Source organism: Hibiscus syriacus, unplaced genomic scaffold (genome assembly GCF_006381635.1).
Source record: "Hibiscus syriacus cultivar Baekdansim isolate YM2019G1 unplaced genomic scaffold, ASM638163v2 tig00110904_pilon, whole genome shotgun sequence".
In the NCBI taxonomy this organism is placed as follows: Eukaryota; Viridiplantae; Streptophyta; class Magnoliopsida; order Malvales; family Malvaceae; genus Hibiscus; species Hibiscus syriacus.
Window position 1 is genome coordinate 1,303,772 of NW_024062907.1, and position 24,403 is coordinate 1,328,174.

General features: G+C 34.3%; 1 long non-coding RNA gene across 1 annotated transcript; it reads right to left on the bottom strand.

The window, feature by feature from the left end:
* Positions 1 to 13,932: 13,932 nt before the first annotated feature.
* Positions 13,933 to 23,391, bottom strand: LOC120146284. The gene is made up of 3 exons (XR_005518203.1): positions 23,380 to 23,391; positions 22,956 to 22,959; positions 13,933 to 14,041 (listed from the first exon to the last, which is right to left on the bottom strand). It is a non-coding gene; the product is annotated as an uncharacterized LOC120146284 (long non-coding RNA).
* Positions 23,392 to 24,403: the final 1,012 nt, after the last annotated feature.

The following is a 24,403-nucleotide window of genomic DNA, read 5'->3' on the forward strand; positions in this document are numbered from 1 at the left end:
TTAGGGATTTTAAGTTATTTCAAATTAATTAAAATATTATTTAATTAATTCAAATTAAATATCCATTAAAGACTTATAATCTAAATTACAATCTTTAACAGTTTATTTAAATTCTTATTTAATTATTTCGAATTAAATATCTATTTAAAGAGTTGTAATCAAAATTACATTCTTTTAATGTTTACTTTCTATATTCGGGATAATTAAAATCATATGTATATCAAATATACATATATTAACTCTAGATATATTTTAGTAACGTACAACAAATTGTACATCTTTGTTCATTTCAATCCTACGGCATGACCCTGTAGGTTCTTGTAACATTAGTAGTAATTATTAGAACAATTCTAATATTACATAAATGAGTGACATCATCATTGTCACCTAAGTTACAAGAAATTATGATTCGAGATATCATCTTCGTGATTAACTCTTTTATATATTACATCCTTTTGTCTTTTTATATCTAGAATAGGCACAAGTCTTGTAATAGTCACACTTGTATAGCCCATCTATTGTTTCTTGATATACAGAGTAGATTATATTAATGAATAATTTGTGATATCTCATATCAACTTATTCAAGCATGTCCATGCATTTCTAGTCTCACTCAATCAAGTAGCATGTGATATATTTCCTATTATATAGGAAGGACAAATCCTATATTAATCAGTCACACCCACTACATATATCGAGATATATTCAATAACATTCTTTATAGTGTAACCAATTACGGAGCATGTTTAACTGTATTAAAACATACAACAATATATGTTGGTATAGCATTGATCTCAAGTCTGAGGATCATACATATAGTCATCACCATGAGCAATATTATAATCGTCACATAATAATTCAAGACATATGCTCATGGTGGGTCAATCCAATACATTGTTCTCTAACAATATAATCATGTATCAATTTGACATCTCTATGTCAATGACAACTCGTTGTCATCAATCAATAACATGTTAGTCTTAAGCATATTATTATTGTCCATGCTCATAATAATACTTGACTATGGATCTTTTAATAATAATGTTATTATATGGACTTTATTATCTTTTAGTTTATGTTAAACACAAACATATAACTGAAAATAATAGTGGCAATGCCTTTATTCAATAAAATCGGTAAATAAATGTATTATAGCAATCGTCATAGGATTGGTCTTTGGGCAAACTCTAACAGGTAATGCTTCAGTTGAGTGGGAATTGTACCGATTCTGTTGGCTATGTGAGACTAGATACTAGTAGTTTTATATTCAAATAATGCATAGAAGAGTCAGTGTCACATTTGAATAATGCAATGTAGTTACAGTCAGTGTGGGTAGAGACCCAATAGAGGTGTACTAATAGTAGACCATTAGCAGAGCATTAAAAGAAGCACGAAACTCATACTTTAGCGATAGAATAGTAAAACATAAGTAGATAGCACTTGATTAAGATCATACATATACCTACTACTTAGTACCACGTCTTTAGCCTACTTGTGTTTATGAGACTCATAATGTTGCTCTAGATTAGTGATTATACTACTAGGCTTTGTAAGCTCAGTGTTCGGATATTTCTGTTCAGATGTTTTTAGCTTAGGTTGTTTGTGATGCACTGTCACAGCAAGACTTCCAGCATCTCTGTTAGAGTAATGTACTATATCTTTAGTGGGCATATGTATTCATAGTGTAACACCCTAAACCCAATTAGGTCTAAAGTGCCACATTGGTCTACCATGGTAACCCCTAATTTCAAAAACATTCGTTTTCATTTTAAAACATATTATGTGGTACCAAAATAAATATATACTACTTTTATGAAATACTTTTATAAAACTGGAGCTCCATGACACATAATTTAAATCAAATAATACAACTCAAAGTTTACAAATCCCAATACACAAGTAATGGTCCTATGAATACACATTTCCACTACAAGTAACCAACCAGTACTCTATGAGAATTACTGGAAATCTGTAGAGACAGTGCTCCTCAAACAACTCAATATACTAACATGTGAATAAAACATCGTAACGCTAATCTTATAAAGCCCTGTAGTATAATCACTAATCTAGATCAGTATAAGAATCTATATCATTAGCATGCTAGAATATAAGGTATTAAGAAATAGGTACATGCATGATCATAATCAAATGCTACCTACTTAGGTTTAATAGTTCTACATCTCTAATGTAAGTCTCACGCTTCCCTTAATCTCTACTAAGGGTCTCCCATGAGTAAATGTTACTAGGTCTCTACCCTCAGTATCATCCTATAATGCATCATCATGTAGCACAAAATCATATTACTCGATATCACAAAGACGTATGGTGCCATCACACAAACAAACGTATGTATCATGGTGTAGTCAAAGGGTCACTTAGTATCTTAGGACTCTCACCCGTTTATCCTACCAAAGGTACACCAGATAAGAACCAAGTCAGTTAGCATCGAAATCTTTATCTAGAAAGGCCCTCATAGCCCGGTACTTAGGACACCTCTGGGTTATATAGAATTGGAGCCTATGTCCTACCAGTCTACTCCTCAGAGTACTTGGGATGCCTCTGATCACACAGCATCAGAGTTTATGTCAATTAGTGATTAAAGTTCTCTCACATTGAGCTGGATATATCCAGATATTTCTCAAAAAATTGGACGATCTTCACTTACGCAGACAAATAACTCGGGTGTCCTTATCGTTTCCCGAGCGATAAACAAAGGCACAATTCTTATGGAACCTTAACTCGTAAGGTTCTTATTATTAGCACACAATTATATATTATTTTATTATTTTAAGGCTCTTCTCTAGAGCTAACATCTCAACACACACCGACGAATGCTACTAAGGCAATCGAAGTAGCTTGACTACTCGCTACCGAACTTATTAAAGCCAGGTGAGTTCACCTCCTTCATCCGACACTATATCCCACGTCCTCTTATCTAGAATGTTTTGAAAGTTTTATTAGTCTATTATTTTGATAATTTATTAAACGACTATATTCTATTCATTAGCACTTAAAGGTTATTTTAGTCATTTTTGTCTCCATAAATATCTTTAAGCATTTTATGGATTCCTGACGATTATTGTATTTGATATTCACTGGCTATATCAATAGTTAGCCCAATACCTGATTCGGGTTCATTACTAGGTAGCGACTCTTTAATCTCTCTTATCGCACTTTCCTTCCACACCCTTTGAATGGAAGGTACGACTTACATGTCATCGGTTCACAGACATTCTCGAATACCACATTTTTCATCATTACTGAATCTGACCTACTTATTGTATTGCTTGTCGTTACATCCCCTGCAATTATCCTCATTCATAACGCTTCGAATACTTGATCAACTGAAGGTACTTCAACATATTACGCTTAGTATGGTTACATCAGTTGTAACCCACTTCTACGAGTGTTTCTAGTTATGTTTAGTCATTTATGTCCCTCACAGACTAAGTTCTACCATTATATCATCCTTAGCTCTTATGGGTCTTAAACCAGTTAATTCTAACCATCCAAAGTGAGTAGCATCGATACTCTACTTATAGTATCGATGCCCTAAGGTCAAGTATTGATACCCCTATGAGTATCGGTTCCAAAAATGTATCATGTTGTTGAAAAATAAACCCAATATTGATGTTGTTACCCTAAATATTGATATTGTATGGGAAATATTGATACTATCCCCAATAATATCGATGCTCCCAGCCATTTTCGTTATCCTGATTTAGCCAGTATCGATACTCGAACCTAGAAAAATCTTATTTAGGCTTAGGAAAAACCCAAAAATCACCCCAAAGTTCTTAACTTGGTTCCAATTCATGTGCTAAAGTTTTAGGGAGTTATTTAGGGTCTTAAAGTGGTATAAAAACACCTTCTTTATATTAATTTCAGCATCTATTCATGAAATAAACTCTATAATGCTTAAAACTCAAACATCAACAAAACTTCATGATTATAAAAGCCTTAACACTACAAAGGATTAGAAATACACTACCTTGATGTGGGAATCATGAAATGAAGTTCTTTTAAGTACCAAAAACTTTCCTCTAGGGTTTGGATGATGAAACCCTTACTTTATCTTGAAAAATAAGAAACTCAAGCTTTAAATCTTAAAATAATGTATTAAAGAGGGATTAAGGACGAATTTGAAACATGAAAGAGGCTAAAGAACTTACCTTGAGCAATGGAGCTTGGAGAGAAAGAATGAGAAAATAATAATGAAGAGAAATGAATGGAAGAAGAAGATGAAATGAGATAAAAGACCTCATCTTGCAACATGAGAAAATTATGCTTTTGGTCATTCCTCATCTTTCCACTATTCAAAACCCTTATTTTTATGGCTAATTGGGCCCAAGCCCAACCCAATAAAGCCCAAATCGACCCAATGATTTAACTTATAAACCCGAGATCCACATGCCTCTCAGATAAACCCGAAACCACTAGCCCAGAATTTGGGATGTTACACATATAACCTTACTCATGTATTTGGTTTATTAACTCTGAGTTTGTATTTTGGATTTTAAACAATGTGTTATAGAGATCTAATTTTATAAAATTATTTTTATAACGGTTGTATATATCTATTTTGGTACCATGTGGTACGTTTTTAAATGAGAATGAATAGGTTTTGAAAATTAAAGGTTACCATGGTACCCCAATATGGCAACTAGGCCAATCGGGTTTAGGGTATTACAGGTTCTTTCTATGATCAAATTATTATTGTTTTGCGGGTTAAACTTCTAATATAGATGAGTTTTGAGTGGGGATTGAAGTCATAAATGAGTGTTTACTTTTGAGGATTCATCATGCCTGATATATAAAGATCAGAAGTAGTTTATATTCACTACACCAATTGTTGACGAAAACAAATTTATCTCGTCGGTAGGTATTTTCTGGAGGGAGAGAAGGTAACTTCGAGGAAAGATAGAGAGTGTACCATTAATATAGAGAGAAGAGGTCCCATTCTTCAATCTTTTTTTGGGTATACATACATTGATTATATGAGGGTTGGAATCATACCTATAATGACGATATATATCAAATTTATCTTTATTGAATTATTATGCAAATTTGTCAAAGATTCAATCATAGGACTATTGTCATCTAGGGAGTAAGAGATTCTGAATGGATGATAAAATGAAGTGTGGTTTTCAAGATGATCTTTGGGAGACGTCTTTGAAAGTATAAGAATATCCTTAGGACGTGTAGGATCTATAAATTTATAATATTTTAAGATTAAATAAAACATATTTTAATTTAAAATAGTTATTTTAATAGTGATATTTAGGGGTGAGCAAAACTCGACTCGAAAAATTAATTTTTTCGATGGATTAACTTGAATTAACTTCGAGTTGTAATTTCATACACTCGACACGAAAAAAATTCAAGTTCAAATTGAGTTGTAAAATACAACTCGAATAACTCAAAAATATTTAGAAATTAGTGTAACGCCCCAAATTTTGGGCTAATAGTTTCAGGTTTACCAGATATGCATGAGGATCCCGTGAATTTCATAAGTTAAGTTGTTGGGCCGAGTTGGACTTAATTAGGTTAGACTTGGGCCCAATTAGCCATAAAAAAGGGTTTTTAAATAAAGAAAGATGAGAAATGACCAAAGGCATAATTTTTCCATTTTGCAAAGATGAGGGCTTTTATCTCATTTCATCTTCTTCTTCCCTTCATTTCTCTTCATTCTTATTTTCTCATTCTTCCTCTCCAACCTCCATAGCTCGAAAGAAAGTTGATATTTTATCAACCAAGCCCTAGAAGAAAGTGTTTGATGTTTAAATGAGCTTTATTTGGGATTCCCACATCAAGGTACTGTAGTTCTAATCCTTTGGAATGTTAAGACTTTCATATGTATAAATAATTGCTAAGATTTGGTGGTTTCAGCATTGTAGGATTTTACACTTGAGTTTATAATTAAATGACATTTTAGAAGTAAAGAATGTGTTTTTATGCCACTTTATTACCCTAAGTAACTTCCTAAAGCTTTAACACATGATTAGGAACCAAACTAAGACCTTTAGGATGAATTTTAGGTGTTTTCAAGCCTAAACAAGTCATTTTTGGGTTTGAGTATCGATATTGGATGAATAATATTGATATTGGATGAACTGGGATGAAATCTGGGCATTTCTAGCTAAGCGTATTTATACTTTCCCAAAGAGTATCGATACTTTACCAAGAGTATCGATAGTTTACCAATAGTATCAATACTTTCCCAAATAGTATCGATACTTTCCCCAAGAGTATGGATACTTTCCAAGAGTATCAATAATTTACCTAGAGTATCGATACTGAGAGTACTTGTTATTGATACTAGGTACCTTTTAGCAAACAAAAGCCATTTTTGGTACCAATTGTAATGCCACATATTCCAGGTTAGGCCCAATAGTTTGTAAAAAGGGTAATTTCAATTTGCAATTAAAACCAGAATGACTAAAGAGGTATTTGACCTTGGTTCAAAATTAAAGTTGATTTCCATTAAAATTGGGTGATATCACGTCTGAGCAAGCTCCCTCTTTTCCTTCTCATACTTTATATTCTTCCAAGTTTTCATCTTTTTTTATTTCTTCTTCTTTTTCAAGTTGCTTAGTTAAAGGAGATAACTCGATAGCCTACAACCCTAGTTCAACAACATAAAGGTAAGAAATAATTTCAGCACCTCTAGAGCTTTCATTTGAGCCCTCAACTTCATCATTTCACCACGGGAGCCAAGAACGAATTTTTGTGGGGGTTAAGAGTTTTAAAGATTTCAACCCATTTTCAGTAATCTATAAGCTTAGGAAGTGTTCTTATTACCTTTTTAATCATTTTATTTAGCTTGTAATACATCCTTTGATGTTTGTTAGTGCGAGAGGTTGGAGAGAGCTTCAAAGCTAGGGAAAGGAGAACTCGTCCTTGGTTGAGTTCGTGAAAGATTCTAACAATTTAAAACATCATGTAATTCATTTTTAACTCACATATACCATGTGTAACTTGTTTAGATGAAAATTTATAGGTTGCATAAGCTTGAAGCATTTCCATGGTATATTCATATTTTTGTTGTCTCAGCATGTGTTAGACTTGTTTATGACCCCTAATGTCAATAAAATACTTAAACATCAGTTGAGACCTCAATGGGGTATTTGGGTATGGAAAGATAGGATTTTTAATGCCAAAGCATAGTACCTATTAGCAACAGTATCGATAATGTATGAATAGTATCGATATTGTTCTTTATATAGCCATAAATTGGGTTGTTTTATAAGGTTAGTATCGATACTCATTCATTGAGTATCAATACCAGGGCAGGATTATTATACTCCCCATAGGGGTATCGATACCGGGTTATTTTTTTTAAACCATCAAACCAAAATTTGGTATCGATACTCAATCAAGTATCGATACCTCAACATCATAGTATTGATACTCATACTAGAGTATCAATATTACCTTAATTCAAAAGCCACAACAGTTAGGAGGTATAGATACCAGCCGGTGGATATCGAACCCAAAGTTAAGTATCGATACTAAAGGGTCAGTATCGGTGCCCATGGACATTTTTGGATAAATAATCCAATGATTAAGCGCTCAGACTCAAGGTATCCACATGCTCATAACAACACTAAATAAAACTTTAAGCGAGAATAGTAATAGATACCATAACAGTAGAAACAGTAATATATAGGGTTATATAAAACTAGCCTTGTGTGACGCTCGAGAAACAACCAGGACACCGAGTTACTCTTAGAATAAATATGATAGTCAATGGATCCAAATCAGTGCTATGGTACTTCAGTAGACAAATTAGGGCCTAATGCCTCAAGATTCGATAGAGTGATTGGCGGGTGTAAGTTTTCGATGACAGAATTTTGGATTCCCACCCGGTAGGTTAGAGGGGTGTATGCTCTGAGATGATATAATCCCTCTGGCGCACTATGAGGTCTACCACAATTTAGCATATTAGGTTTCAATAATTTATGCCTTCGCATGTTTCAAACTTGTGCCGCTAGTCAGCTCTTTAAATGAATGCATATAGTATAATATAGTTATTACTGATGCATTAAGCTCGTAAGCTCAACGTTCATAATGTGTTTTGTGCAGAGGTTCTTAAGGGAAGATCGTGGGGAGTTATCGTCAGCAAATATTCCAGCGGAGCAGACCAGATCAGCAGTGACTATCAAAGTACATCTTGAGTCTTCTTTAGAGGGCATGTACTATTTATGGACCCTTGTGTGTATTCAATCATATTTATGAATTGTATCTGGTATTGTATTGTTTTTATATATATTTTGGGAGCTCCCTATTGTTTGTAAACCTAAATCTCCACTTTATATTTTAATTGTTATCAATGGATTATTTTCAGTGAATTTAAAAATCATCTTTTTAAAACATATTATGGGCCACTATTTCGGTAGTCCCGTATGACATTGTAATCCATGAATCTTCAGGTAAAATTGGATTAGGATGTTACATTTAGTGGTATCAGAGCATCTAGGTTTAGTATTCCTAGGACCTACAGGTTAGAGTCAGTCAGCGTCCGTATAAGTACATGCCTCTAGGGAGTTTAGAGTACTTTAACAATTGGAATGATGATAATGACCCCTTTTTCTTTCCAATTTCATATATAACTTATGGCAGATGATTCAGCTCATAGCCAGGATGGCAGAAATGACAGTCATGCCTCATCGCCCCAAATATCATTAAGGGATTCGTTCTGGATACCTATGACCGCCAGGCCCCAATAGATGCAGAAGTTGAGGAGGCTACCTTCTTCAGAGACCTCACCTCCATACTTAGGCATATAGCTAGGTCTCTCTCTAGTTCTTCAGCTGCACCACCTCCCCCACCAATACCTCCAGTTCTACCAGTGGTTATTCCTCATGAGTCTCATTTGAGTGACGCTGCAGATATAAGATCATTGGTTCTTCGATTTAGAGGATGACGATTATATAGTAGTGTACTAGTGGCTCAGAGAGATACTCTGTACCCTCTGATAGTTGCATCTCACCCCAGCGGGTAACCTAGAGTGTGTCACCTCCTTGCTTAGGGTGACTTAATAGATTGGTGGGAGACCCTTAAGATGACTCCATGTGAGGCCTTGTATGGGCGTGAGTGTAGGACTCCGCTATGTTGGATAGAGCTTAGTAAGGGTAAAATAGTAGGCACAGACTTAATCATACAAATAAAGGAGAAAGTTCAATTAATTCAGAACCGATTAAAGGAAGCTTCAAACATGCAGAAGTCTTACACAAACTTGAAGCGTAAAGACATTGAATTCATAGTTGGAGATAAGGTGTTCCTCAAGGTTTCCCATGGAAGAAAGTATTCCACTTCGAGCGCAAAAGAAAGTTTACTCCTTGCTTCATATTTCCTTATGAAGTGCTTGAAAGAATCAGACCAGTGGCTTACAGGCTGGCCTTACCACCAGAGTTGGGGTGCATCCACAATGTGTTCAACGTATCTATGCTTAGAAGATACCGCTCAGATATTTCGCACGTCATACCTTTAGAGCAAATTGAGGTCAGCCTAAATATGACCTATTTAGAAGAATCTTTCAAAATTTTAGCAAGGAAAGAGAAGAAGTTAAGGAGCAAGAGGATTCCTTTAGTGAAGGTTTTGTGAAGGAACCATGGTGTTGAGGAGGAAACTTAGGAAATCAAAGTGGAATGCAGCTTCATATCCTCACCTCTTCTACCCATGTAAGTTTTGAGGAAAAAATTTTATTTAGGAAGGGAGAGATGTAACGCCCCGGATTCCAGGTTAAGAGTTTCGGGCTAAATCGAGTTGACCTTGATTTAATTCCTAAGTTCATAAGAAGTTTTGACCCAAGTTGTTTCAGTTTTGGGCTTGGGTTAAACCCAATAATGAGTAAAAATGGTAATTTAGTTTGCAATTAAAACCAAAAGTACCAAGGAGGTAATTTGACCTTGGTTCAAAATTAAAGCTAATTTTCATTAAAATTGGGTGATATCACGTCTGAGTAAGCTTCCTCTTTCTGTCCTCCTCCTTTGTCTTCTTCCAAGTTTTCATATTTTCTCTTCTTCTTCTTGCTTCAAGTTGCTTAGTTAAAGGAGATAACTTGGTAGCCTTACAACCGTAGTTCAACAATATCAAGGTAAGAAACACTTTCAGCACCTCTAGAGCTTTCATTTGAGTTCTCAACTTCATCACTTCACCATGGGAACCAAGAACGGGTCTTTGTGGGGTTTAAGAGTTTTCAAGATTTTATCCCATTTTCATTAATCTATAGACTTAAAAAGTGTTTTTATTACCTTCTTAATCATTTCATTCGGCTAGTAATCCATCCTTTGATGTTTGTTAGAGAGAAGTTGGAGAGAGATCCAAAGCTAGGGAAAAGAGAAGATCACTCTTGGTTGAGTTCTTGAGAGATTCCAACAGTTTAAAACATCAGGTAAATCATTTCTAACTCACATATATCATGTGTAACCACTACTAGAAAAAAACCCCTTTAATGACGCGTATTGTGCGTCATTATGGGTATGACACACAAATGCCTGTCGTTGAAGCCACTTACATGAATTTTTGATGACGCGCAATTGTGTGTCATAAATATATGACACGCATTTATGACGCTCATTGCGCGTCATTGAATCCCCCGTCATAAATGAAGATGACACACATTTGTGTGTCATAAATTTATGACACGCATGTATGACTTACATTGCGTGTCATTGAAGCACACGTCATTAAAAAATATGACACACATTCTTGTGTCGTGATTGTATTTTGTAAATTATATATATATATATATATATACATATTGTAGATTGACAAATAATCAAACTAAATCACATTTAATGCCTCATAATAATATATATATATATATCATATTATATATAAGCAATCCATTTGCATACAATATATTCACATTAAGTTATCAAAAATATTGTAATCATATGTTGATACAAAATATCACGACATAATAAAGTTCTACTAATATGCCCTCGCCATCCGGGCGTGTACACAAGAAATCATCATGAAGTTCTACTAAAGGGGAGTCTTGTGAAAAATCAAAAGTAGCATGGTATTTCAACATATCATCAGTTTCACCATTTGCTCCATACTTGTACATCTTAGTGGTGTGAAGCTGATAACAGACAAATTCACACCTTGTCTACCTAGCAAAAAGAACACAACTTGGAAGATTCATTGCATACTATTAAGTCTGTTAACTAGTTAAGATTCTGCAAACTTTGATAAGTTAGAGAACTACTAAGTGCAATACAATTCTCACAAGTTTCAATTCATACCTTCTACATATCTGATCCAATGGAGTGTGGTAATGATCAAACAGTAGCCAGATACCATATCCAAGCTTCCAGTGCTTCTGCAACTTGTATTTCAGAACCATATTGTGTCATTAAAGCACTAGTGCTTTTTGAACTATATTGTTTAATTGAAGCAGTATTATTCTCACCATTAACTTGATCATTCTCATCCTTGGGAGCAGGAACTCGCTCTCTATAAAGACGATATTCAGGCAAATTGAAATATGACATATGAACTAGACTAAGTTTGGGGGAGAAATTATGAAACTAACATGATTCCTAAAATTTTATGAAGCATACCTAGGCAAAGAAGCATGATGTCTTATAAGTGGAATCGCTCCTCCATAATGCTCCTCCAAATGTGCAAATTGTCATTTGAATCGCTCAACGCCACTATTTGATTGAAAAAGAAAAAGAATACTGTTATTTGCAATGCTAGAAGCAAATGTTATCAACTGGAATTTAGAATTTCCAGACCCCCACCCCCTATATTTCGCTTAAGCACTACATAACTTGAAATGAGGATTCGATCTACAAAACCACTCAAAAAGTATTACTTTACTAACCTGTATCTAAACTGTATAAGGACAATCTTGGACATCATATTAAGAAACAAGAGGATTTTTTAAAGGATATTAAACAACAAAAGTTAAGAGTTTCAAAGGTACATGAAGTTGGTCTGATCCCGACCGCGGAGGTACTCCTGCCATATTTTCTGCAGCCTCTGTCATGAGGTCATTAATGTTTCTACCTTGAAACATGTCTGAATTTGAGGGCTGGAAAAGAGTCATGAGGAATGAAATGAAAAAATGCCCTGAGGAAAATGATGGATGAAGGATGATCCATGACATTGCGGATTAGAGTGACTCTTCTTGAAATAAAGAAGAGGAAGCTCGTCACATGCATGAAACAGAACTCTGAGGAGCTCCTCCATTATATCCCAAGAAAATCCTGTGCTAAAGAAAATGTTGAGTATGAGGGCTTTTTTTTTAAATAGTTTTCCTTAAACATCCTGGAGCCCCAGTAAAACTCAACGAAGGATGATTGATGATGCTGAGTCGTGTACTATGAGATCATACTGATGTGCAGCGATCATGATAGGGACCAACACCTTAATGCTCTGGAAGTAGGATACTTTTATTTCATTACAACAGGAACTTTATCTCACCGTGAAATGTGCATACATATTGCTCTATATTCTAATTTTTACAAGCATTTACAATTAATGCATGTTATCCTTCTGTTAAGCATTCAAATTAAGCTAGTTTTTTAATAGAGTACCAAGATTATACTTGCAATATTCAAGTTCAGCACAAAAAAATAGCTTGGTTTCGTTTACACATTGAAACTAAAAACCATGTGAAATAGATTTTAACTGTGATATAATTAATAAGAAAACAACCTTTTAAGGTCAAAATACTTTCGAGTTCTGACACCTTTATAACCAACGCATCCAGCTAAATAGCACCAATAGCATGAGAAAAATAGTTTAGAAAAAGGAGCAGGAAATGATGCTCATGATTCTCACATGGAACCAATTTCCAATAACGAGAAACAATACTCATTGGACTTCATATCTACTCTTTCAACTCTCCCAAATTTTCTGAATAGACGTTCCAAATCAGACTGGCGTGTATCATACTCAAAGTTTCACAGAAAATGGGTCTCATGTTGCCTGAGCAGAAGAGATGACAATATCCCATCAGTATTTCACACACAAAACACATACATGTGTACAAGCACAAACAAACTTATGAAAGAACAAGTTAAAACTAAAGCGTTAACTATCAAGTAGTAATGCACCAGTGCAACTCCAGAAGAAGAGACTTTCTCTAAATGAATTACATCTCTCATTATTTATATTTTGATCCATCACATAATAAAAAGAAAATTATCAACCACATCTAGTGCACGATGTTTTTGAGGTCTTCGAAAAGAAGGGGAGCTAAAATCAAAATTACAGCTGCTGGATCTACATCAAGAAAAAATAAAACCAAACAGCAACCAAATCACAATAAAAATATACAAATCATAGATTTGTGCTAAAACCTCTTCTTAGATGCTAAGATAACAAATACATGAGATAAATGATGGAACTAAATAATTAAATTACATAAATCATAAATACTAATTTTCCCATCATTTTCATGGAAAATAAATCAGATGACTCTGGAAATTAAAATTAAATAGAATTTGAACACAAAAACAATGGTTAGAGTACGAAATTACCTTCTGGAGCAATGATTCCAGAAAGAAAGAAAAAATCAAGGAAAGTCAGGAACCCTAGTGAAGGAACCTTGCGATTTTTCACGAAATGAGCTCATGAGTCAATAAGTATAAAAATATATATGGATGAAAAGTATAAAAATATGGATTGATTAAATCCATTGCTTGAAACTAGATAAGCAAAAGTACTAGCTTGTAAGCATCGGGAAGCGAAAGCCACTGCTCGAAAAGCTTTTGCGTGAATTCGAGATTGGATTTGAGAACAAAAGGAGACATCTTCAGGAGTTGCAATAGCTCCAGATCCAAACACGCTACGTCTCCAACAACAACTGACTCCATCTTCTTTTCTTCGCTAACCAAACGCATCTTAAACAAAGTCTCCACTCAGATCAAATGTAATGAGCTTTAAAAGAATACAACCAACATATATGAGCTCAGAAACTTACTTATTGTAAGTAATTGAAAATGTGAACAAGGTAATTCGATTTTTAGCTGGGAAACAATTGGAAACCCTAGATCTTCATGGAAGCAGGGAAACCGAGCTTGGCGATTTTTCTTTCTTTTTTCTTTTTCCCCGTTAGCAAGCGAGTGATTTGGGACGAAATAAAGTGGTTTACAATTGAATGGTGGAATAGAGAATGAGGAATACCTGTGGAAACCCTTAAATTTTAACTCCCTTGTCTCTGCATTGTGGTGAAGGCCAAACCAGTGGGAGGTTGAAAAGAGAAAAATGAAGAAGTATGCGGCGTGAACTATCGAGGGAGAAGAAGCGGGAAAGATGAAAATAATGGGGGGGAAATTAAAATATGACTTTTATAGATGACACACAATTAAAATTGTACTACATGTTTTTGTAAATTTTTTGGATTATGACTATTAAATATGACACATTATTGTAAGTCATAAATCGTTCAGATTTTAAAAAACATGACATTTTTTTACACACATTTTTTGCAAGTCATAAATAAGCGTGTGTCATCGTTCGTGTGTCATTAAAGGTATATTTTCTTGTAGTGAACTCGTTTAGATGAGAATTGATAGGTTGCATAAGCTTGAAGTATTTCTCATGGTAATTCATATTTTTGATGTTTCAACATGTGATAAGACCTATTTATGACCCCTAATGTCAATAAAATACTTAAACATCAGTTGGGGACCTCAATGGGGCATTTGGGTACGAAAAGATAGGATTTTTCATACCAAAGCATATCACCCAGTAGTGGCAGTATCGATACTGTTCATATTATTCTTTAGACATGCATAAATCGGTCTGTTTTATAAGGGTAGTATCGATACTCATTCATTGAGTATCGATACCAGGACAGGAGTATCGATACTCCCCATAGGGGAATCGATATTGGGCTATTTTTTCAAAATATCAAACCAAAATTTGTATTGATACTCAATCAAGTATGATACCTCAGTACCATAAAATTTATAATCATACTAGAGTATCGATACTGACTTAATTCAAAAGCACAATGGTCAGGAGATATCGATACTAGTCGGTGTTATCGATGCCCAAAGTTATGTACTGATACTAAAGGGTCAGTACTGGTACCCACAAACATTTTTGAAAAAATAATCTAAAGATTAAGGGTTCAAAATCGAGGTACCCCACATACTTAGAACAACACCAAATAAGACTTCAAGAAGAACAATAATAAATATCATAATAGTAGAAATAATAATAATTAGGGTCACATAAAACTAGCCTTGTGTGACGCTCGATACATAGTTAGGACACCCGAGTTATGGATCCAAGTCAGTGCTATGGTACTTCAGTTCCCAGGGCGTCAAATGCCTCAAGACTCAATGGAGTTGTTGGCGGGTGTAAGTGTAACACCCTCAACCCGTACCCGACCCAGATACGAGTGAGGTGTCACATTGACTTTCAAACTTTGACTCTTGACGAAAAAAGTCAAGGAAATTTAAAACTTTCATTAAAATAACATTGTTACTTTACAAAAGTTAACCAAAACAAGACAAAACTGATCAGAGCATTTGTAACAGACATTTTTCTTACATACCAACACAATACATAACAAAAGACATACTTTATCGTTACTTCTGATCTGATCTTCTAGCAGTGCTGCTGTTCTTGCCACTCTATTTCAGCTCTTCCTGATTCTTGGTACCTACATGTAAGTCACTTACACGCTAAGTCATAGACTTAGTGAGACATATAAATATAATAATAATGCATTCCGTATGAATATGAACACGCAATCTATCCATTCAATCATGTCATATACAATTCAATGTAAACAATAATAATATGGTAATATATAACTATAACAATGCAATTACCTTTGATAACCTTTTATAGTCCCATGTACATTTTTGAGAACTCAAGGTATTCGAGTACATTGAGATTGTGCATTATGCTGTCACCATAACTCGTATGGGTCCCACTAGGGCTATGAATTTTTCCCGAAGGACCTATGTACTGTATTTGTCCCGAAGGACCACTCCTTAAGAACCATATACATATTCCAATGGATCAAATCTGTCTCAAAAGACACTGTAAATGTTCCAAAGGATACATATATGTCCCGAAGGACCACGTAGAACCCTCGACTTTGGCATGACAACTATACCTATAGCTCTCATATCGTATACCATGGGCATTATTCTTATATTTCATATGTTCATGTATTCATGTCATTTCTCTTGTGATCATATAACTCATATATCTTACCATTTCACATGCGCATTTAAATCTATTCACATATATCATTTATCAAATCATATGAACATATATACTTTATGCATGTATCATAATAATTATCATGTATGCATGTTCATAACTATTGTGATATGAAAATCATCATAGAAATTAGACTTATCACAAGTCTTATTCCATTGTACCATACTTCTAATATGTACTCACTTAGCCTTGCTTTGACTCGATTCTAATCCTTCAATTATTCCGGAACGAGATTACGTTCTAAATCTACATATTAATACATTGATACATATCAGTATACTAATTGATATATTCTAAACTATCACTCCTTAGGCTAATAAGAAAGCTATTTTTATCTTTTAATGAAGGTATACATCGATGCACTACACCATGTATCAATGCATCCCTTGACGGGTGCATCGATGCACTGTCTATGCATCGGTGCATAAATCCTATTCGATGTTTATATTTTAAGCGGGTGCATCGATGCACTCCTTATGCATCGATGCACTAATGGCATTTGATGTTTCCATTTTTAATAGGTGCATCGATGCACTTCATGTGCATCGATACACACTGAACAATTTCTAGAAATACCTTTGATGCATCGGTACACATTGAATGTGTATCGATGCACATAGAGTAGAAATGTCATTTTAAGCTCGAAACCCATCAACTCTTCACTCAATTATTCTATTTTAAGCCCCTATCATGACATTAAACTCAACTACCATTACTTAAACCAACTTATATCCATATAAATCATCTTTATCTTCGATATCTCATCATGATTATTAAATTTTAAGAATCTTACCAAACTTTCAACTTTGTTATTAATCCTTTCCAACTTCACAAATCTCTTATTCTTATTGATGGCAAGTCAAATTTAACTTTCAATTCTTATTATAAACTCTATTTCAAGATTTCACTCAAGAACTCCAACCCTTTAATCTTCCCTAACTCCTTTATCTTTTGATTTTAAGATAACTTTAAGCTTAGTTATACTCTAATAATCATAACCCAACCTTAATTTAACCAGAAATTATCTAAATAGAAAACTCACTTTTGCTTGGCTTCACACGTGAAGAAGAAGAAAAAGGAAGAGAACTCTGGAAACCTCTAAACTTTTTTTCCTTCCTTCCACGTGTATCTATATATACCATTATTAAATATTTTTTCTTTGCAATTGACCATACTACCTTTCATTCCTCATTCTTTTCAATTTAATTCTCCACCACATTTCTCATATAAGTCTTTAAACCATTCAATTATTCTAATTAAATCTCTAGATTTTGAAATCTTACAATTTAGTCACTAACCCGATATTTAGGATGTTACAAATCTCCCCTCCATTTAAGAAAATTTGTCCTCGAATTTTCATTACACATAACGATAAGAACATATCTTTTAATGTTCTCTTGCTCCTTTCTCTACTTTATCTCCTTACAATTTATAATTAATGATTTGCTTTCACTTCCCCAAAGACCCAATCCATTTCTAATTACCTTATAACCATAACCAATCTCTCAATCCATCATTCTTTAACTCAGAACACAACCTTAAATCTCTTCAAATGTTATTAAACGTATACTTTACGAAATCAAACAATCTTTTCATAACACTATCTACCATTTCCCTATCTATTTACTCCTTTATAAATCACTATCTCCTTGTCTCATAGATCATATTTTTCTTTATTCCAGTCACAAATTACTTATCCCTTTTTATTACCTTTAAATTTTCAGTTAATTCTTACTTCCGCCAAACATACAAATCATTTATCTTTATTACACTCACTATCATACTACTTTATTATTCAACTCATTTCTTCCAATAAAACATACCCCACCATCAAACCATTCATATACTATACATTCTTACCAATCAAAAATAGTTCGTCCTTCATTTCTTTAACTTATCAAACCTTCATTCTCACTTATCCATAATACAATTTCCTTGGTTTGGATTCAAACATTCCATTTACCTTTGTCTTATAAACTGATTATTGATGTAAATATTTTCCAATTCCCCCAAAATAATAGTATCCATCACTTGTTCTTTTAATATTCCCCTAATAACACCTATTCCTTCTACCTTATCTTGTCACTGAAGTAAAGAAACTACTTTATTTAAGAACGATAAAGATCCTCTAATTCTATAGTTTCCAATCTTACTTCAAATCATTTGAATAGCAATTCCATCAATTTAACAGGAAATTCAATTCTCTAAATTCTAATGGAACATTCTCAACATATCTTATTTATCCCAACACTGTACCCTAATAAATTTGTCACTTCACATCGCTATAAATAACTTCTAATTGAATTATCAATTCTCACATCAATTTACTACTAATATATAAATATGCAAGTCCAGATCAATCAATATCATAACATATCTATTACATAATAAAAGGTACCTATTATCATCTCTGGATCATCAAAATCTTCATTAGTATTCATATTATATACTCAAGCAGTGGAACATATTTCCTGTTGAGTAGAGGATTCATGTTGACTTCTACCTCTTCCTCTACTTCTTCCTCTTTGAGAAATCGAAGCAGATCGCTCCGACTGTACTGGTTCTCCTGTCCCCAATGGACAATCTCTAATGAAATGTCCCACTTTACCACATAGAAAACATGCTCCCGTAACTACCCTACACGTTCTGCTATGGCTTCTTCCACAAATTTCACATTGTCTAATTTGACTCTGTTGTGCTCGTCCATCACCAGACCCTACAGATTGAGTTTGTCTAGCTCTCATCTAATTTGATTCTCTCGCAACGGATGCCATCGACTCTGATTGTGCTGGAGATCGGAAACCAAAATCTATACTTCTCTTAGGTGGTGCAAAACTTGATGAAGCCTAGTTCTTTTAGATGATCGGGTTCTTTGATTCCCAAACCTTTCATTTTGAGCTCTCTCTAAGGCTTTAGCACAATTTACTACCTCTTGAAATGAGGATAAGTTCAACACTATCAGCATCTCTTTTAAACTTGTGCGTAAACCCTCAACAAACCACACGCATTTTTCTCTATAGGCACTAACTTTGCTGCAAAGTGACTTAATTTATTAAATTCGTACTCATACTCATATATAGTGCGGTCCAATTGCTTCAGGTTCAAGAATTCTTGCTTCTTTTTCCTGATAAACTGGTCTCTTATATATTTGTGTTTGAACTCATTTAAGAACAAGGACCAGGTCACTTCATCACTTGTCATTCTCAGAGTGACGTTTGTCCACCAGATTCTCTCTTGCCCACGAAGCAAGGAGACCACTCCATCTAACTTCTCTACATTAGAACAGTGGAGACCATCTAACATAATTTTTACATCACTAAGCCAAAGGTCCACAACAACAGACCTTCTTCGGCTTCACCTTTAAACTCCGGAGCTCCTAAACCCTTCAACTCGTTTACAACATTCATTCTCGGAGTTGAAGTAGCAGGAGGTTGGAAACACGTCAATCCCGCATCTAATGTTCTGAAGAACATATTTTGATCAGTTACAGGCACTTTAGAAGGTGCATGTTCTTCACCTTGCCTGGCCAGGGCAGGTGAATTACTACTTTCAGCGGGCCTATCATCTCCCGCTTCACTTCTAGAGCTACCATGTTGGACATCTATAAGAACATAAATATATCGTTCTATTAGCAAAACAACATACTTACTATTATATCAGATCATAATTTTCATTATTTTGTTGGCATGAATACTTTATAGGACACTCTAGACTACGGTTTATGCCGAGAATTGACTAAACGTAGCTCTGATACCATTAAATGTAACACCCTCAACCCGTACCCGACCCAGATACGAGTCCCAGGTGTCACATTGACTTTCAAACTTTGACTCTTGACGAAAAAAATCAAGGAAATTTAAAACTTTCATTAAAATAACATTGTTACTTTACAAAAGTTAACCAAAACAAGACAAAACTGATCAGAGCATTTGTAACAGACATTTTTCTTACATGCCAACACTATACACAACAAAAGACATACTTTATCTGTTACTTCTGATCTGATCTTCTAGTAGTGCTGCTGTTCTTGCCACTCTATTTCAGCTCTTCCTGATTCTTGGTACCTACGTGTAAGTCACTTACACGCTAAGTCATAGACTTAGTGAGACATATAAATATAATAATAATGCATTCCGTATGAATATGAACATGTAATCTATCCATTCAATCATGTCATATACAATTCAATGTCAATAATAATGATATGGTAATATATAACTATAACAATGCAATTACCTTTGATAACCTTTTATAGTCCCATGTACATTTTTGAGAACTCAAGGTATTCGAGTACATTTAGGTTGTGCACTATGCTGTCACCACAGCTCGTATGAGTCCCACTAGCGGCTATGAAATTTTGTCCCGAAGGACCTATGTACTGTATTTGTCCCGAATGACCACTCCTTAAGAACCATATACATATTCCAGTGGATCAAAACTGTCTCAAAAGACACTGTAAATGTTCCAATGGATACATATATGTCACGAAGGACCACGTAGAACCCTCGACTCTTACCATGCCAACTATACCTATAGCTCTCATATCGTATACCATGGGCATTATTCTTATATTTCATATGTTCATGTATTCATGTCATTTCTCTTGTGATCATATAAATCATATCACTTACCATTTCACGTGTGCATTTAAATCTATTCACATATATCATTTATCAAATCATATGAACATATATACTTTATGCATGTATCATAATAATTATCATGTATGCATGTTCATAACTATTGTGATATGAAAATCATCATAGAAATTAGACTTATCACAAGTCTTATTCCATTGTACCATACTTCTAATATGTACTCACCTTAGCCTTGCTTTGACTCGATTCTAATCCTTCAATTGTTCCGGAACGAGATTACATTCTAAATCTATATATTAATACATTGATACATATCAGTATACTAATTGATATATTCTAAACTATCATTCCTTAGGCTAATAAGAAAGCTATTTTTATCTTTTAATAAAGGTATGCATCGATGCACTACACCATGTATCAATACATCCCTTGACGGGTGCATCGATGCACTGTCTATGCATTGGTGCATAAATCCTATTCGATGTTTGTATTTTAAGCGGGTGCATCGATGCACTCCTTATGCATCAATGCACTAATGGCATTCGATGTTTCCATTTTTAATGGGTGCATCGATGCACTTCCTGTGCATCGATACACACTGAACAATTTCTGAAAATACCCTTGATGCATTGGTACACATTGAATGTGCATCGATGCACATAGCCCAGAAATGTCATTTTAAGCTCGAAACCCATCAACTCTTCACTCAATTCTTCTATTTTAAGCCCCTATCATGACATTAAACTCAACTATCATTACTTAAACCAACTTATATCCATATAAACCCTCTTTATCTTCCATATCTCATCATGGTTCTTAAATTTTAAGAATCTTACCAAACTTTCAACTTTGTTATTAATCCTTTCCAACTTCACAAATCTCTTATTCTTATTGATGGCAATTCAAATTCAACTTTAAAGTCTTATTATAAACTTTATTCAAGATTTCACTCAAGAACTCCAACCCTTTAATCTTCCCTAACTCCTTTATCTTTTGATTTTAAGATAACTTAAGCTTTCCTTAAGCTTAGTTATACTCTAATGATCATAACTCAACCTTAATTTAATCATAATTTATCTAAATAGAAAACTCACATTTCCTTGGCTTCACACGTGAAGAAGAAGAGAAAGGAAGAGAACTCTGGAAACCTCTAAACTTTGTTTCCTTCCTTCCACGTATATATATATACCATTATTAAATATTTTTTCTTTGCAATTGACCATACTATCCTTTCATTCCTCATTCTTTTCAATTTAATCCTCCACCACATTTCTCATACAAGTCTTTAAACCATTCAATTATTCTAATTAAATCTCCAGATTTTGAAATTTTACAATTTAGTCACTAACTCGGTATTGAGGATGTTACAGTAAGTTTATGATGACAGAATTCTAGATTCCCACCTAGTAGACTAGAGGGGTGTGAGCTTCGAGATGACAGAATCCCTTTGTCTCACCATGAGGCATGCCACAATTTAGCAAATTAGGTTTCAGTATTTTATTCCTTCGCGTGTTTCAAACATGTACTGCTAGTCAGCTCTTTAAATAAATGCATAGTATAGTACAATTATTAGTGAGGCACTGAGTTTGTAAGCTCAGCGTTCAAAATGTGTTTCCGAGCATAGGTTCTTAGGGACGGATCGTGGGGAATTATCGTCAGCAGATATTCCAGTACAGCAGACCATATTAGGAGTGACTATCAGAGTATGTCTTGAGTCTTCTTTATAAGCATTGTACTATTTATGGACCCTTGTGTGTATTCAGTCGTATTTTTTAATTGTATTATTTTGAGATATATTTTTTGGAGTTCCCCATTGTTTGTGAACCCAAATCTCCACGTAATGTTTTAATTGTTATTAATGGATTATTTTTAGCGAATTTAAAAAACATCTTTTAAAAAAAATTGGGTCACTATTTTGGTAGTCCTGTGTGACATTGTAATCCATAGATCTTCAGGTCAAATTGGATTAGGGTGTTACACCGATATTCATAAGGGTATTGATACTTGACCCTAGGGTATTGATACGACAAGTAAATTATCTATACTACCCACTTTGTATGGTTAGATTTGACTTGTTTAAGGCTCGTAAGAGCTAAGGATGATTCGTAATAGTAGAACTTAGTCCGTGAGGGACATAAATGACCCAACATACCTACAAACACTCATAGGGGTGTGTTACAACTGATGTAACCATACCAAGCACAATACGTGGAAGTACCTTTAGTTGAGCACATATTCGAATGGTTAAGAATGAGGATCATTATAGGGGATGTATCGACAAGCGATACGGTGAGTATGTCAAATTTAGTAATGGCGAAAAGATTGAGCTTCGAGAGTATCAATGAAATGAGGACGTGTAAGCCTAGTTACTTCGATTGTCTTAGTGTGACATCAATTAACGTATGTTGAGACCTTATCTCTAGAGAAGAGTCTTACAATAATAATGAGATAGAAATAATGTTAATTGTGCGCCAATCATAGGAATTTTATAAGGTAAGATTCTATAAGACTTATGCCTATGGTTGTCGTTAGAGAAATGATGACGACACCAGAGCACTTGTATAAGAATGACAATTTTCCATTTGTTTGAGAAATATCTAGATATATCCAAGTTAGTTCCAAAGCACTTTAGTCACTGGTTGTACATAGGCTCCGATATTATGTGACCCAGACGCATCCCAAGTACATTTAGTAGTAGACTAGCATGACATAAGCTTCGATGCTATGTAACCTGGAGACGTCCTATGTATTTGGAAATGGGGGCCTTTCTAGATGAATATTTCGATGCTAAGTGGCTCGAGTCTTATCTAGGTTACCTTTTCTAGGATACAGGGGCATGAGTCATGAGATACTGAGTGACCTTCTGACTATACCGTGATATCTACATTTGTTAGGGTGATGGTACCATACGTCTTTGTGATACTTAGTATTATCATTGTGTGTTGCATGATGATGCATTATAGGATGATACTGAGGTTAGAGACCTAGTATATGTTTACACATGACGAGACCCTTACCAGAGACTAAGGGAAGCGTGAGACTTATATTAGAGATATAAAACTGTCAAACCCTAAGTAGGTAGCACTTGATTATGATCATGCATATACCTATTGTTTAATACCTTATCTTCTAGCATGATTATGATATAAGATTCTTATATTGCTCTAGGTTAGCGATTATACTACTAGACTTTGTAAGCTTAACTTTTGGATGTTTTTGTTTGTAAGTTATTACCTTAGGTCGTTCGTGGAACACCGTCGCAACAGGACTTCTAGCATATCTAAAAGAGTAGTGTACCATAACTTTAGTGGACATATGTATTCATAGAACCTTGCTTATCTATTTGGTTTATTGAACTCAGAGTTGTACCATATTGATTTTAAATTATGTGTCATGGAGCTATGATTTTATAAATGTATTTTTATAATTATTGTATTTATTTATTTTGGTACCACATAATATGTTTTTAAATGAGAATGAACATGTTTTGAAAATTAGAGGTCATTATAGTAGCCAAATGTGGCATTTTAGGCTCGACCATGTTTATGGTTTTACTTTTAATGGTATCATAGTGTCAGGTTGAGTCGGTCCTAGAA